Raw genomic sequence first — 17,748 nt, 5'->3', positions numbered from 1 at the left:
TCTGTGGCTAGGACAGAAATGTCCAATTGATTGAACCTATCTGAAATAGAAAGGACTTATGTTAAATCACACTTGAAATTCCATTCTAGTCCGTGATAGTTCCATTCAAATCCTAGGTTATCTTGATCTACATTTCACACTGATTATACTTTATCATGGCTTAAAAATCAATGCTGGGTATTCAGGTTTTGAGCTTTCGCTACATTTGTAAATCCTGTGTTAACGTTCTCATTTGCATATTTATGAGGTCAATAACATTGCTTAGACAAACACAGCATGTGATGAGCTCGCTACTTGTTTTAATAACTGCGTGTTTATCTGTGGAAAAGTCGGCACATGGACTAGGCCTGGTTGCCTTGTTAAACATAAAGAAATGATAATAATTATACTATTTTTTTAAAGTCTGTTTGACATTTTTGTTTCCCTATAGATATGGAGACCAAACACAGCGTGCAAAATTCTGTGACTGTACAAAAGCGAATTAATATTTAATAAGGTACACAGAGGCTGTGTATGATTGGTTGTCTGTTGCTAAACAACTTGTACTGCATTGTTTTACACCTTTGGCCTCGCAATTACAAATTAACCCCTCAAAAGCGGTGCTAACTCTGCTCTGAATCTTGTTTCTTCAGCTTGTTAAATGAGTCCTATTATGCTTTTTTACATTTCCAACCTTCTTTAGTGTGTGATGTTGCTGTTTAAGCATGAAAAAGCTCTGCAAATTTACAAAGCACAAATTCCACTCCAAATGAAGGTATTCTCTTCATCAATACGCACTGTTTCTGAACTCCCTGAAATGCCTCGATTGTAGTCTTGAGTTTTCTTCCGAGAATGTGCACACAATATACCCTAATTTAAATAATTCCCTCCCAAAACTACACAAAAAAAGGGGAGAGGGCTGGCTGACTTATAGTGTTTTGAAACTTGCGGTTATAATAATAAGTGGTGTGACATTTCCGAAACACTCTCGGAGTAGTTGACCAATCACAATACACTGGTCTAGCCGACCAATCAGTGCAGATTGTGTTTTTCATAATGAGGGGCTTCATAGAGAAAAAATGCTAAATATATCATTAGATAAAAATGATATATATATATATATATATATATATATATATATATATATATATATATATAAAATAAATTAATGATTTTATTGTTTATTTTCCCACTCATTTGCAAATCATTGGTATATTCTAGCACTTGGTGGATCAGTGCCATCCGGCCCTTATGCGATCCCACCCCTTTGCTAGATAAGAAAGAGAGAGATATATAGGGGAGAAAGATTAATAGTCTAATGGAGTCTTATGTTTTATGTTCCTCACATTTTTGAACTTGGCTGTATCTAAAGAGCAGCACACAGGGATTCAAAGGAACTGTTTTTTTTTTTTTTTTCTTTAAGAAATATGTGACCACATCTCTATTACGCATAATTCATCATCACGCCGGTATATTTATTTCACTGTGGCATAAACCCAGCTTGGACACCCAAGTAAATAATTAATAAAAGGCATATATAATAAAATAAATTAATAATACATATGTACCCTGCTGTTTAGTGCTCATGGGTGGCTTGACAGAGCTCCAGTATGGATAATACTCAGTAATGCATTACCCAGTTAATAAATTCATACTTTCACACTTAAACCACTAGAGAAGTTATTCGACTCATGTGATATTTAGAAGGAAAAAAATAATACCTTGATTATAATCACTCATTAGCTATATATTGAAGCGATTATAATAAAGATATTAATCAATTTTTTTCCTTCTAAATATCATGAGTTGAATGACTTCTCTAGGCTTATGAGATTTTACTTTGTTATAGAAGTTACCAGTGTGATTACTGAAATGTTCTTTTAATGTATTCTTTCAAAGTCTGTATTAAATATCTGAGAGGTGACTGAAGCTGATGTAGGAATGCAGTAACAGTGCTTGCTCATTTAGCCCAGCTTCCAGAAATGAAATATGGACTTATTTTGTTTGAGAAAGGTCTCCAACATATGTTGGTGTGTGTGTTAGTCTTTTTGGTTACAGGTTAAGGAACCACGTTGTTCTGGACAGGCTGGCACCCAGCAATCCAAATCTGTGACCTGGAAGGTCACGACGTGCCTAACTTTAGGGTCCGAGTGTCAGCTGCCTAAACAATGGAGATATTGTCTATCTGTATATGTGTGGAAAATTACTATGTTTATCTATTTCTTAGCAAATCAGAAACTGCAACCTGAAGCAAGTACGTAGCTTAGACCTTGGTGAAGGGTATAATTGCTGTGATCTTTGTAACTGGGATGGCCTACGAACTCCTTGTGAGTCTTGAAGCTGACTTTTGCCTGATGAAACTGCAAACTATCTTCAGTAAAAATGTTCTTCAATTTATTATAATTATGAGTCCGGGTCTTCATTCATCATATCTGGTTCTGGGTCTTTAACTGTAAATCCCCTTACAGGGTTGTTTTGTTTCAAAATTAGTGCATATAAAGCATAGGTAACTATCTTTTTTTCCTAAAGACAATATGACTATGCTTTTCCACCGTTGGGTCGAACGGTACTAAGAACGGTAAGGAACAGTGTCATATTTCCACTTGAGCTTGGTTCGGCACGGCACGATGACAAACCGTTCTCTGCCTGGAAATTCCCAGCAAAGTTGGGTAATATATATCTATGTGATTTTTTTTTCTTTTTTTTTTTTTTCTTTAGCTGCTTTCGTGTCTGCATGACAATTTTTTTATATTTGAAGTATTGTTCATCTCCGTATAGTACAAACAAATGAGTTACATACCAGATACGAATACTTGTTAAAATACTAATTTGGTTTGTTCAAATACCTAATAGTGATAAATAAAGAAAAAGAGGGAAAAGAGGGACTTTTCTGCTACTTTGGCTTATTTTATCTAGAGGTACAATGAACTGGACACCTCATGAATGCAGTAAGCAGTTGTTCAAGCGTACCAAATTAACTGACAAAACAACTGACTGATTGACGGAATGATTGACTGAATTATAGACGTATTCAATCATGTATTCGTTAAATCGCTGGAGTGGGAAACTGTGTAGCCATTTTAGAGCAATGAATTTAAAATAGCATGAAGTGCCTCTGCTGTAGGTTTAAGTCTTGGACTTACTTTGCCCTCGAAAAGACAAAATAGCAAATTATGGTAATGATGTTTAAATGATGAATGCCTTGGTTTCATCTCTGCTGTGTAACTTCTGCAAGTGAAGAGTTAGTGGAAGAGAATGAGAAAAAGAGAGCCTTCTACCACTTAACAAGTCTGTGCTTTTTTTCCCCTTAGGAGAGAAAGGTTTCTTCCCTCATGGTCACATGTAATTTCACTTGAAGGTCTTCCTTTATAGGTTGGCACAGCTCTGGCCAAACTTCATTAATATGCAATACAATAATAATCCAAATGAACAATTTACAAATGAATTTCCTAACTTTTATAACACACACACTCACACAATGAATCAAGTAGGTTGTGAGGGAGGTTTGTCCCTATTTTTTTGGCCATATTTTATGTTTTAAGGGATAGTGCCTTCGAAAATTAAAATTTATATACCGGTAGTACACTAATTGGGACTTGGGTTGTCAAGCTCCAAAATGACAAAAACACCATGATAAAAGATGTTCATATGACTCATGTGCTATATTCTGAAGCCATAAGCTATCTTTGTGTGAGCGACAGACCATAACTAAGCATTAATCAGTAAAAATCCTTTCTGCAGTACGTCATATGGACTCCTTTTATAATAATTTCACTGTTTTGTCATTTTGGAGCTTTGAGAGTCAGAGTCCCCATTCACTTCCATTATACTGAAAAGAGAGAAGGACATTCTTCAAAAATTTACCTTTTTTTGTCATACGGATGAAAGTCACACAGGTTTGGAACGACATGAGGGTGATTAAATGATGACAGGATTCTCTTTACTTGCAGTTTTATTTAGATGCTGTGATATGAGACATGGATGAATGAAAACAGTAACATACCAGTAAGAGAGACAAAACTTATGCAACACAAGAAATCACAATGATTTACCATCAAAAGTATTTTTATACCTTTGCATAATTCCATTTTTAATGGAAAAAAATTACATTGAAATTCAAATTCATTGTATAATCACACACACACACACACACACACACACACACACACACATCATCATCATCTTCTGAATCGATGACACTAACACGCATGCTATTAAAGATTCTCTCCTCTGTAACACAACACCATTGACTCAATTATTACTCATCTCTGCCTCTTCCTCTTCTCCTCCCCCACATTTTCTCCCCCTCTACCTTCTGCCTCCTCTGTGATCATGATGGATTGGGCCGTGCCAGGCGCCTGAACTCTTGACCGCTATTGGTTGACCACTTGGCGACACTCCTGTTCCTGGAGCGGTTGATTCGCTGATCTCTGTAAATGAGAAATTAGTGTTTCTCCAGCTTATATGAATAAATAAATGTGTATATTTATTTATATCTCCATAAATAAATGAAAACACTTTTTAAATGAAAGTGACTTATAAAAGAGTGATGCATCACCCGCTATGCGATCCAGAGAGGGAGGAGAACAGTGTGCGTGTTAGTGAGAGTATTCAGAGGTCGAGTGAAAACCACCGAGCGGCAGTGTGTTTTGTTATATCATATTGCATTAAGAGAGACAACACACATCCTGTGGTATTGTTTCATAGGATGTACTGTTTCTCTCTTACACGTATCATGTAAACTTACTCAGGTTCAGTGATTAGAGCAGGCCCTGATGCATGGCAATCATTTGGGTGGTCCAGGTTTTTTTCTGATCTGTGACATATCCTGTTTTCTTGGGATTTCATGGTTGACAATGTGAATGAGGAGAACTGAGATTTTAGCTGTTCAAATTCTCAAACTTAGAAACAATGTGTTTCTATGGCAACACTCATAATGCCAAATCGTTTTCGTGTCTGGTTTTACTGTTGACCCGTCCTTCGGATGAGACGTTAAACCGAGGTCCTGACTCTATTTGGTCATTAAAAAGTCCATGGCACTTTTTGTGAAAGAGTAGGGGTGTAACCCTGGTGTCCTGGCCAAATTCCCTCCATTGGCACTGAACAATCATGGCCTCCTTATAATCCCTATCCACTCAACTGGCTCTATCACTTTCTCTCCTCTCCACCAATAGCTGGTGTGTGGTGAGCGCATTGGTACCGTTGTACTGTGGCTGCTGTCGCATCATCCAAGACAAGTGGAGGTGGTTGAAGAGAGACCCCTATGATTGTAAAGTGCATGGGTGTACAGTATTATATAGTAAAGTACTATATAAATGCCTCATTCATTCATTAATTCATGCATGATTTTTATTTCTTTCCAAACACATTTTTTGGGTTCATAGGAAAATCATAGGAAATATAAAATATAAATGTGTAGCCATAGTTACCTAGCCAATTAATACTAGAACTTACCTTTTCTTTTCTATTCTATTATTTTCTTTTCTAAAAAAAAATACCTTGCTATGTGTAGTGCTTGTTACAGCACTTGTATACTGTTGCCCTCTTGTTTGGTCTGATTGCTTCTATTGTTCACTATCTGTGTAAGTCGCTTTGGATAAAAGCATCTGCTAAATTTTTAAATGTAAGTGTAATGTAGTTAACTATTTTACTGCCAGTGCTTCTGCCATTTTAGTTTTTACATGACATAATGGTTAATTGAGTCAAGTTTTCATCATGCAGTTTTAATATCTGAACATTTTATACATGTCAAATTTCGTAGTGATTATTTGCTATCTAGTTATTTAGCTAGTATATAACCAATACTTTATACCATGTTGTAGCGAACCAATTAGTTCTCTATTTAAAAACATACACAAATAACATTTGTAATATTAAATATTACATTAAATTAAAAAAAATATATATATAATTTATAGTAGTAACAATATTAGCACATACAAACAGTGTAAATATTATTTATAAAGAGTTAGAAATGTAAATGCTTTGAGAATAGAATATGTCAAATCAAAAACAAAAAATCATTGCATTTTATACAGTGCTATACTGTGCGGTTATTATACGTGTCACCCGTCACTTCTCAATCCAGACTGCTAGTTTAATGAAAGCTCTTCACATACAATGCATGCTTATATCTGACACACAGGGAGAAGTAATAGATCACCATTATTCGCCGAACCAAAAGCGTAGTGGACCCAATTTATTCCATCTTTGACATTTACAAGAGAGACTTCATGCAAATTTTTCAGAGTCTGGTTCTTGAGCACAATAATAGAAGTGAGGAACAAGGCGCTTGAACATTGCGGTGGTCTAACAAGCTGTGTCCCATTGCTGAGATTCTGTATTTGAACCCCAATGACATTAGTTTGCAGTTGGGCTTTAGAATTGTTACTGACCATTTTTCCAGAAACTCGAACTCTCATTGTAGTGGAGCACCAGTGGGGTGTCGGCTAATCGAAGGGAAAATTCAAAGGCCTGCATGTTCGTCCCTGTAGGTTCTCTTGCTGATGCAGGTGTTTGGATGTCAATGGCTACCGGTATACTTTTAGAGAATTGCCGGTTTGTGGATAATTGACTCTTTCAAATTAGGGGAAAGGGTCTCTTTTAAAAAGAAACAGAAGCATATAATGTGCTAGCAGCCACAGAGACATCTGAGAGTATTTGCATTGAACTCAGCGCTTTAATTTACTTTATGGTGTTAATTTGCTTCGGAATTATGAGTTTAATACAGATCCTGAAATGAACCACGGAGGGGAAACCTTACTGACATGCCTCTTAGTAGGTTTTGCAGTTATTGGCCGATTATTTAAGTATAGTGTCCTAAATAATGACTGACAGCTCTAATTGCTTTGTGCTCTGTAGTCAGCAGAGAGATGAAAGAGGCATTTCTGTCAATACTGACACCTTCACCTCTCCTGGGAGGATCAACAGAGCAAGAGAGCATTTCCTTCCTTTTTGCCTCTTCTCTCCACCTATACCCCTTCCTCACCTCACCTCAACTCACCTCCCCTCCCTTGCCATAGGCTGAACACCCCCCCCCCCCACACACACACACACACACACACACACACACACACCCCTCACATACTGAAGTCAGCAAGTGAAAATGAGTGTGAATTAACACATTCAGAATGAACGCAGCGATGTATAAAGAACAGCAAACACACACACACACACACACACACACACACACACACACACACACATGTACAAGTACTGTAGAGTGCGAAAACCAGAGAGAGAAAGTTGTCATTACGGAGTAAAATGTTTTATTTTATAGTTATAGCTTTAATGCCTTTTAGCATAATTGATCACATGGCACCATCCTATAGTAAAAACAGGAAACATTCCATTTTGTGTTTCAAAGTGATTGAAACTGTCATGTACACACAAGTGGTTTGATGTCACTGTCTGAGGCTGATGTTATTGAAACCACAGTATGTTGTCATCTGCGCTTTGATGTTCTTGGCTTCCTATCCCCCTCTTTCACTGAGGTTTGTTTATGCTACTCTTTATTGAGATCAGACTGCTGTCAGTCTCTAGAACGCTTCAGGGACAGTTTTATTGAGATTTGCTTTTAAAGATTTTCTTTAGATTTCAAATGCCTTACAACAATTAATTAAAATTTTAGAAAGGGTTGGAGGAGTGTGATAAACAAACAAATAAATCTGTCCAGTCCAATTTATCAGTGAATGGATTATGAAATTAAATGGCGTTAAAGGAATGTTCTGGGTTTTATTACAATCACATGCAATCACTCAAATACACACAAAGTACTCAAGGTCACCTAAATGACTCACCATCATACAATCACAGTCACACCATGTCTGGAAACATGCAATTTGTCTGTCCACACCAAACGTGACAACAACAAGATGCGAAAAAAACATTCACAAATCACAGCCAGACAAGCGGGTAGACGGACTCTTTCTCTGTAAGCACACTTCAAAATACATTGTCAGTGACTGTACAAACTTCATAAAATACACTTCTTTATCCACTGTTTGAACATTCTTGTTTCCTTTTAAGTCATTTTCAAGATCGGTGGTAAATTATTAATTTACGAAGTTTGTTTGGAGTTTCAGGGAGTTCAAAACAATTTGCCAAAGCGAACTTTCCAGAACAGAACACTGGCTGGTAAACACCTTCAAACTACTATTGGTCCATGGTGAATATGTAATAGTTTTGTGTTCTCTGAGGCTCCACCTTCTTTGACGTGGAAATTTTCCAGTTCATGTTTTCTACTCAGTCCGTTGAGGCCACACACAAGTAAAAAAAACAAAAAAAAAACACGAGAGCTGCTTTATAAGAAAAGTTTTGTCTGTTCAAGCAGAAGTAGACGTGAAAGAGAACTCGTTTTATTATTTGCACGCTTTCTGAGATGCGCAGCTTTCTGTGCACACACACAACTTCAGTACAGAGTTCTCTTTCGCATCTTGCACTTATGTTTAAATTGGCAAGGCTTAAAAATGTGTGCAACTGATAAACTTTTGTGACCATGCAGCATACAATGTAACGTATTTTCTCTGGCTCTTGTTTTAAATTATTTTGTTGCGTTATTATGCTTGTTGTTGTCATCTGTTGATGTTGTACAAGCAGAATGTAGCGGTTGGTCGGTGTGGCATTAGACCTGCCCTTCCTCCACTGTGATTGGACGGTTGGATAAAAAGTGACCGTGATGAGCGTTGCGTTTTGGTCACAAGTGTGTTTGGACCAAGTGTAAATTAAATCATTTTGATTTTTTTGAGCAAGCAATCTCATATGCTTGCAGGATCAGCAGAGGCCAATCAGCTTGTGCCATGCGGTAAAGATGTGATTGCTTGCAGATTGCATGTAAAGGAAACTATAAGCCTGCTCCCTCTGGAGTTTCATGACTGAACTAGATATTTATGACAAGTCTTTCAGCTTTGTTTTTAGGAAAATACAAGCTTTACATTTTCGACCTCTCTTTACTTCCAACAGTGCCTTTCTGCAACTCTGTATTTTGAAAAAATACTGTACCTAGAACATTGTTTTTACTTAAAAAAGGCATTCAAATTAGTTGTTTCGTTAAAGAAATCTGAACTATCACCATCTCTCTTTTAATCTACAAAGCACTTTGTAGGCTATTATAGTACTTATAGTGCCTAACGCAGCAGATAGAGGCTAAATTTGGCTTGATAAATGTAAGCTTTCTCTTTTGATGGAGGCCGATTGCAGGCATTTAATAGCTATTGATTTTTAGCGAGCACAGCTCCATTTTAACATAATCTTCAAAAATGCAGCAGCAATATAAATATACCCTGGAATTGAGGCCTTACTCCATCTAAAATGGATAAACTATTGATTTTCATGAATCTGGTCTGCCTCGTGACTCTTATTCTGCCGTAATCATCTGAGGTTAATTAACTTTAATATGTTGTTTTGTGAAGAGCTTGAGCTATAAATGTTACATCTGAAGAGAGGTTTATCTCAATCCATGATTCATAATGCATCTCTGTGTACTGTGTTAGTATCGCTTTGCTACATGACTACCCAAATAAATGTTATGCACAGTGTATCTGAATTGAAGTTTGTTTTATGTGTTTTTTTTTCTACAGTAGGGCTGATAAACCTGCCACTAGAGATTGCAAAAGGTTAAAACAGCAATCAAGAATTGTTAAAACAGCCCAAAAGCTGCCATATGAAATCACAAAAGAAAGCTTTGAACGTGTTGAGAGCATAAGGGTGATGACTGCGCTGATCCCTGCTGCAGCAAAAGCCACAACATAGAGAGTTTATTATTTGAAGCTCTCTGTGGCTGCGCATCCTCTCAGTTGGTGTAATTTTGAATGGTGGCTTCAACAGATTGGGAAATGTAAGCAACATCACTGAAGTCTGTTTACAAAATGCTGATTTTTGTTTTCACCAGGGTGCTGGCTTGCTCCAAGTGCAGGCATTTTAACCTGTCACAGACTATATCGTCAGTTAACAACAAGTAGGGGTCGTGTGTGTGTGCATGCATTGGCATACAAGACACATCCAGCAACCCCCACGGTGCACCGCTCACGGTATTATGAGCTATAATGAAATTCTAGCTAGATTTGGCTGTATAGGAGTATCAAGGGGTTGCGAATAACTAGAAGTTCATCTTGCTAGAACTGCAGTCCCACCGCAAAATGAACTTTACAGCTCAAATAATACACATTTACAGAGGAATTTATGTACGTATTTTTATATGGCACCGTTTAATACTGGCAACCCCGACAAATATTACATCAGTGACAAATTACTATGTTGATTTTCCCAGAAAGCAAACCTATGCAATTCTGGTTAGATTTAGCTCTGTAGAAGTATAGGGATGGATTTAGCTAGGTCAGTTGCTTTACTGTGACGTTTTAGAACATAGTTTCATTTTAGATTCTTTCTGCAATTGCAAAACCACAGATTAAATCAATGATGACTCATTGATGAATAACTAGAAGCTAATTTGCCTAGACAAGGAACTTCTGGTTAAATTCGACTATTTAGAAGTGTATGGTAGCTGTTGCTAGCTGCTTTAATGTAATGTGTTGCAAAAATGTATGTCACTTTCTAATAACAGTAGCCTACTTACAGTTTGCAGTAAGACCAGATTTAAATGTTCTAACCAGTGTAAAGTTTAGTTATGATTCTGTTTTTATGTTTTGCTTTATAAGGTGGACTTTTAGATTGTAGTTATATAGTTTCCTTGTTTATGCCTGATTTTTTACACCTGTGTCTTGTTAGTCTAATTACCCTTGTGTATACAGCCCGTGTGTTTCACTTGTTCTTTGTCAGGATTTGTCCTTCCATGGTTGTTTTGTTATGGATTACTCAGTTATGTTCCCATGTTTCCTGGGGTCTATACCATGAAGCAAGCTTAGATGGCTGGCCAGATATGTTTCAGTTTAGTTTGCACCAATCCTGGGTTGTAGGCACCATGAAAGTGGCTCAGCATTGTTCATCACCATTGTAACTTATGCTCCACAGCTAACCTGCTCCGGGGCAGGTTATGTTATGGGTAAAAGTGCCACTTCCATTATTTTTACTCCAAATTAAAGGTTACTATATAAAGATAATATGTAGCCTAATATAAATAAGCTTTAAAGTCAATAGATAAAGCTTTAAAAATGAATGCATGTTTGTTTACATTTTAAAGTCTCTGTACAGTATGTATATTATGTATATGTGACCTTGGACCACAAAACCAGTCACATGGGTCAATTTTTTTTGACATTTCTGAATAAGCTTTCCATTGATGTATGGTTTGTTAGGATAGGACAATATTTGGCCGAGATACAACTATTCGAAAATCTGGAATCTGAGGGTGCAAAAAAAATTAAACATTGAGAAAATCACCTTTAAAGGTCCCATATTGTCAAAACTGAAATCTCCTGGCTTTTGTCATGATAACAGAGGTCTAGGGGCTATGAAACTACCATATAAGTTTCAAAACAGTCAATCCACAGACAAATGCACACAGCCTGAATAAAGTAGCTGTGCTTTTCCACAGCAATTAGTTCGACCTTTACCGTCTGTTCTGCACAGTTCACAAGTGACTGCTTCGTCAATCAGGAACAATTCAATGCCGTTTTTTCAAAGAAGATACTCCTGAAAGATCCTACAGTCCCTACAGTTCATAGTTTTACAAGTTTACCTTGGGCGTCAATTGCAGCATGTTCTCGCGTTCTGTGAGCATCCTTGCACATTTACCACAAGTACACCGTTTACAGAAAAAAGTAACATTGTAAAAGAAATTGTAGTACGTCAACTTACTGTATCAGTAGGAAAGCAATAGTTACATAGCTTACTGCATTCGGTGTCTGTCTGCTAACGTTATAAAGCAGTTAAGTGTTTCAAAATCAGTGTATAACTAGCTACTAACGTACATATTTTGGAGATTTAAATCGTATTTGACAAAAAAAGTCTGAATTTGTTTACAGATAGTTTAAATTAGCGTTAATGTTAAATCTGCATGCAGCATTGATGTAATGGTAATTATAATACTCTTACAATAAGAGTAGTAAGGAGGTGTAAGGAGGTAGTTGTTTGTCTCCTGTCGTGGCCGATTCGGGGTCTGAGTCCGGCTCGAACATATAATGCCGGATAACATTTCCCTCAGCAATGTCCATCATTACAGGTGTTTTATTTACCTTACTTGTGAGCATCACCAAGCCACAGCAGGCTACAGCATACATGACCCTAGTTACCTGTGGTTGGCCTGGCCGTGCGTCACTCAGAAAACAACAGGCCAATCAGAAGAGAGGCTCATGAATATTAATTAGACAGGCCAAAATCGACCTCTTCTTAATAGAGCTCCTGAGAAAGGAGCTGTAAAAATATATTGGGATGGTTTTTGGTACTTATGGTACCTCAAATATATATTCTTAAGGACATCACAACCTAAAATAAAACTTCAGAAAGGTGTACAATATGGGACCTTTAAAGTTGTCCATTTATTTTCATGATTGTGCTGTATTCACTCACAAATATAAATGTTTTATATATTTACGGTTGGAAATTTACAAAATATCTTCATGGAACATGATCTTTACTTAATATCCTAATGAGTTTTGGCATAAAAGAAAAATCAATAATTTTGACCCATACAATGTATTGTTGGCTATTGCCACAAATATACCCGTGCGACTTGTGACTGGTTTTGTGATCCAGGGTCACATATATTATCAACTAAATAAACTAACTTCACCTCTTTTACTTGCACTGATATAGCATGATGTCCCCTTTAATAGACCCTCTTTTCTTTTTGCTGTGTAAACGCATTTAAATTCTTCATATTTTTCAATCTCGTAATATTCAGCAGATGACAGAAGTGAATTGCAGTTTCACTGCATGTGATTGGCTGTTTGCTACTGATGTCACACTTTCATGGGCATGTGCCCCATATGTATTCCTGAACTCAGGATCAAAGCCTGAGTTGACAAAGAAAGTTGATGATCAGCGGTACCAACAAAGCCTGATTGGATTGGTTTGGTTTGGTTTTGTCAACTCAAATCTAATCCTGCAACCCTGAGACCATAGACTGGAATTGCAAATTTGTAACAGAAATTGAGACTGGAATTGCTGACAACTCATTTCGGCAGTTCAGAATCAATTCTTTCTTTCAGGAATCAGTTATTTCTTTATTTGTCGTATCTTAAAAAAATTTCAGACCATTTACATTCACAAACAGCTGTATTACGCACTGCATGAAAAGTAAAAATGCATAATGAGGCACTTTAGATATAATATTTTAGCTTCAGCTTTTTTTCAGGTAAAGTTTTAATATTTTTAAGTAACAATAACAACACTGTAAATGACAAAACTTGCAGGTGCGAGAGGCCCCCTTATACATTTTTTGCTGGGACCACAGATTCGTAGTACACAATTTATTGCGGTTGTTCAAAAGAAAGAAACAGGGGTAAATTTTGGAATGTGAGATTGTATTTTAACATGTTTTTCTTCTCATAAAGAGACTAAACTCTTCACAGCAGGAAAGAGTGTGTGGGCATGTTTGAGCAAATGTAAATTTCACAAATGTCAGGTGTATTAAAGTTTCATTTCATGGCTTTGGTGTTTGGTCTCTTAAAATAGTCAGTTAGGACATGAATTCTAGCAAGGCTTAATTAAGAGAAGACTGCTGTCATCAGCTTGTGCAAGTAATTATCATAGTGCATGATTTGGGGGGTGGGGGGTGGGGGGAGGGGGGGGGGGGTTCTTCCTAATTACCAACACATTGCTCTCTCTTATGATAATGCTATAATTTGATCTTGGTAACCCTCCTGCAGAGTGGAAATACACATGGTGTTCTAGAATGTTACACTTTTCCAACTACCTTGCAAATGGGAACTTAAACACAACATCATTAAATGAAAAATCTTTGAGAACAAAAGACTGGTATTATCCATGCCCAACCCTCCTTCGTCCTTTTCATCTACTTCCTCTTGTACTACTTGTGCATTTTCCGTCTTATCTTCTTATAATTATTCCAGGTCCAGGTCAAGAGAATTTGAGGGGGCCATGACCCTGAAAATCTTGCGCTGGTCCAAGTAATTACCACTGGACATTTATCACACTACCTTCATCTTGTCCTGTAATTTCTTTCTCCTCAGCAAGTGGACATTTTTATATAAACTCATGTTTCAAAATGCTGAACCTTACCATCTGAATTTTCTGAAGTCATTACCGGGCTTTCATTTAAAACATTCACGCACACGCTGGACTAATTTTCCAACTTGCTTGTATTCAGTCAGCTAATACTCCTTGATGGGATAACACTCAAAATGTTATTTTAGAGACTGGTGGATGCAACAATGAGAACTCTTACATGAACGTAGACATTAAAGGATATTAAAGGAATAGCTTATACCCAAAAATTTAAGTCTGTCATTATGTACTCACTCTCATGTCATTCTGTATTATTATTATTATTATTATTATTTATTTTTTTTGGTTGAGTTTGTTATATGATTTACAAAAATGTTGTGACTTAAAGGTACAATATGTAAGATTTTTGTAATAAAATATCCCAAAATAACTTGCACAGTGTGATATATTTACTGCAGTTGTGTACTTACAATATCCCAAAAGTTCCCAAAGATTTTTAATTTCAGAGAAATTCAAATTTTAAATAATGGCTCGTCCCTGGTCATTGTCGCTTGTCAATGACGTAAAATCCACTTATCCCTGGATTCTGCTCGTACTGCCATTGTAACTATGGCGACAGACGTGGACAACTGCGTTACGTCTAGCGGCATGCTCCCGCTGTTGTTGTTTCGTTCAAACGTTATGGACCATGGCCAGCAGACTTTGGGACAAAAGGAGAACTGTTAGAATGTGAGAATATGATCAGTATGTTATTCTAATGTTGATCTAGCTTACTGCTAGTCTCATACAGCCAACAAACTAACACATTGAGTAACATTATAGCTTTCAACACACTCAAATGTTAAACAGCGCTACGTTACCTCACAAGTTTAATTCGTCAAATAATCTGACCTGTGTGAGTAGTAATTCAGCACTTGTCCTTATTCCTTTATATCCGCGGGACTTGCGTGTGGTGCTGATATCTGTCTCTCATTAGCAATCGTGCTATGCTTCATACCACAGTCATGTTAAAAACATCAATGTATTCACTCATCCATAAGCATTATTAGATCCATCAGCATGACGACAAGTTCCATAATTCCACTTATGTGTCATCAACCTACGCCTTTGTTATTGTAAGAGGTTAGCGACCCCTAGCAGCAAATTTTTTTTAACATATTTTAGCTTTAAAAGGGATAGTTCATCCGAAAATGGAAATTGTCATACACTCTTAGAAAGAATGTGTCAAAAATGACACAACCTGTGTTAAATTTTAACACATTTGTGGGTGAGCTCCAGGACTACTAGTTTTGTGTTAATTTCAACTCATTCACTGTGTTAATGAGTTTAACACACTAAATGTGTCAGAAAGGTTAACATAAAGATGTGTAAAATATGTGTAAAAGATGTGTAAACATGTGTAACATTACCACATTATGTGCTATCCTTGGCTACACACACTGTGTTAAGAAAGGTATCTAAAATCCTAAATCCTAAACAAAATAAGCATTTGACAAAATAAAGTCTGTGGTTGATTATCTTATTTATTATGACTGACATATCAACAATTAAATTCAATCCAGAATAGAACAATACAATTTAAAGCAGTCAAAAAGGAAATGTTCAACATAGGATAAAACAGTTATTTTATCAATCTCATTAGGTAACATGACACACTTCCCCACCTTCAAAATAATTTCACTTATTTCCAAAACATTTTTGGCTTGATGTACATTGGTGGCCAAGTTTAGAAAATATTAAGCATTTTAATGTTTTTGAAAAAAATCTCTTATGCTCACCAAATATTTTATTTGATACAAAAGTACAGTAAAAACAGTAAATATTGTGAAATATTATTACAATGTAAAACAGCTGTTTTCTATTTGAATATATTTAAAAAATATTATTTTATTCATGTGATCAAAGCTGAATTTTCAGCATCATTACTCCAAGTTTTCAGTGTCACATGATCCTTCAGAAATCATTCTTATACGATGATTTGATGCTCAAGAAACAGTTCTCATTATTATTATCAATGTCTGTACTCCTCCATCTTTTTTACAGCATTGAAGTAAAAGTGATCATAAAATCAGTCTTTAATAAGCCAATCTTTGGGAATAAGCATTTTGTTCACCTTTGGGAAAAATACATAAATGAACCTAAACCTAAATTAACTTATCCTGTTCAGAACTTAGTCTTGTTTAGCCAGACCTATCCCTAGACTCTATTGCAGCTTTTCTTGACCAAGGACCACCCAAGAGGACATTTGACTGACATGTAACGCAACCAATCACAGTTTGTTTTGTTCTGCGTCATGTTTAGGGGCGTGATAATATATGATGTTGATGTCCCTACAATAACAGACTGGCTGCATCTAATAAATTATTCATTCAAGAACGTTAAGCAATTTTACGGCAACAATGGAGCCGCGAACTTCAAATACTTTTGAAAATCCAGCGTTTAGTTGACCCTGGTAAGCGCTCATTGTCACAGTTGTAAGCACAATAGCATTCTTCTTCCACAAGAGGTTTTGGTGTCACGGCATTTGTTTCCAGGCGAACCGATAAAGAACACGACACTCACATCTCCCGAACATCCTGTAGAATTCAACCAATCAGATCGCGACTTTGAAACTCCTGAAGTGTTTCCAGAAAAGTGTGACATATGCATCAGTCCCGTTTCCTGGATGCAATGTGCTCAGTTCTTCTTCAGAGAAGATCGCAGTTCCAACACTATATAAAAATATAATAGGGAGAGAGAGAGAGGAGAAAATTACACAAGCATCAAATTGTTTTTAATCTCCATCATACTATAATTCAGAATATATATATTTGTAAGTAACACCCTTTTGTCAGCACATTCAAACATTTCTGTTGAACTGTAAACTAAATTATGCCAGATTAAATTTTAATACTTACATTTCCTTAATTCTCTCCAAAAATGCTGAGATTCGTAGGCTTAACTGCAATCAGGGATTTAGGCTAGCCAATTTCAACTTGTTTGCAGTGAAGGGACAGCTGTTTGAGACAAATACACAGTAAGATACATGATGCAAGAAATCCTCATGTGATGATCTTTTTCTTTCCCTCAGTAGTTAACCTACCTGTGCGCTGATAGGCTATGCTTATTAGGCACCTTCCTGGTCAGGTCGGACTCCTTGGCCTAAAAATAGATCAAAAGAATGCAAAAATAAAAACTTAAGTTGTTTAGAATGCTTGATTTGATATGAATTAATGATTTAGTGAGTTTTACTGCAATGCTTACCTGAATAAATTAAATCTGGTGAGACTGAACACGGTGGTCGGTGGAAAATGGTCCATCTTCTGATTGGTTCATTTGCTGTGTAATAAATATTAGACATAATGCAAAGGTCACTTATTTGATATAAAGTTAGCACATGTAAGTTATTGTATGCTAACAGTTACCTAGCCTGCACATCACTGGCTCAAGTGGCTGGCTGTATTGTAAGTCGAGTAGCACTAAGTTACAATCTAGGTGCGGTCACGTTTACCATTGCTTGGCGAAATTTTGCGTGTAAAATCCATTTATTAATAAAGGTCTCTTCATTATCTGGAATTTCGTGTGAAAGTGGAAAAAAATTATGCCGATTTTGAATCGGGGTTTCCACGCAAATTTGCAGCATTGATCAACATAAAGCTGCTTGGTTTAAGTTAGCCGTGCTTCAGCTAACTTTAACGTTACACT

The 17,748-nt window shown here is 36.5% G+C and overlaps 1 long non-coding RNA gene across 1 annotated transcript; it reads right to left on the bottom strand.

The window, feature by feature from the left end:
- Positions 1 to 16,736: 16,736 nt before the first annotated feature.
- Positions 16,737 to 17,433, bottom strand: LOC311078133. Its single transcript, XR_014605066.1, has 4 exons — positions 17,308 to 17,433; positions 17,147 to 17,205; positions 16,962 to 17,060; positions 16,737 to 16,775 (listed from the first exon to the last, which is right to left on the bottom strand). It is a non-coding gene; the product is annotated as an uncharacterized lncRNA (long non-coding RNA).
- Positions 17,434 to 17,748: the final 315 nt, after the last annotated feature.

The sequence above is a fragment of the Abramis brama genome (genome assembly GCF_963993115.1).
Source record: "Abramis brama genome assembly, chromosome: 2".
Taxonomy (NCBI): domain Eukaryota; kingdom Metazoa; phylum Chordata; class Actinopteri; order Cypriniformes; family Leuciscidae; genus Abramis; species Abramis brama.
The sequence above is the reverse complement of the archived record's forward strand: the minus strand, read 5'-3'. Positions and strand labels throughout refer to the sequence as shown.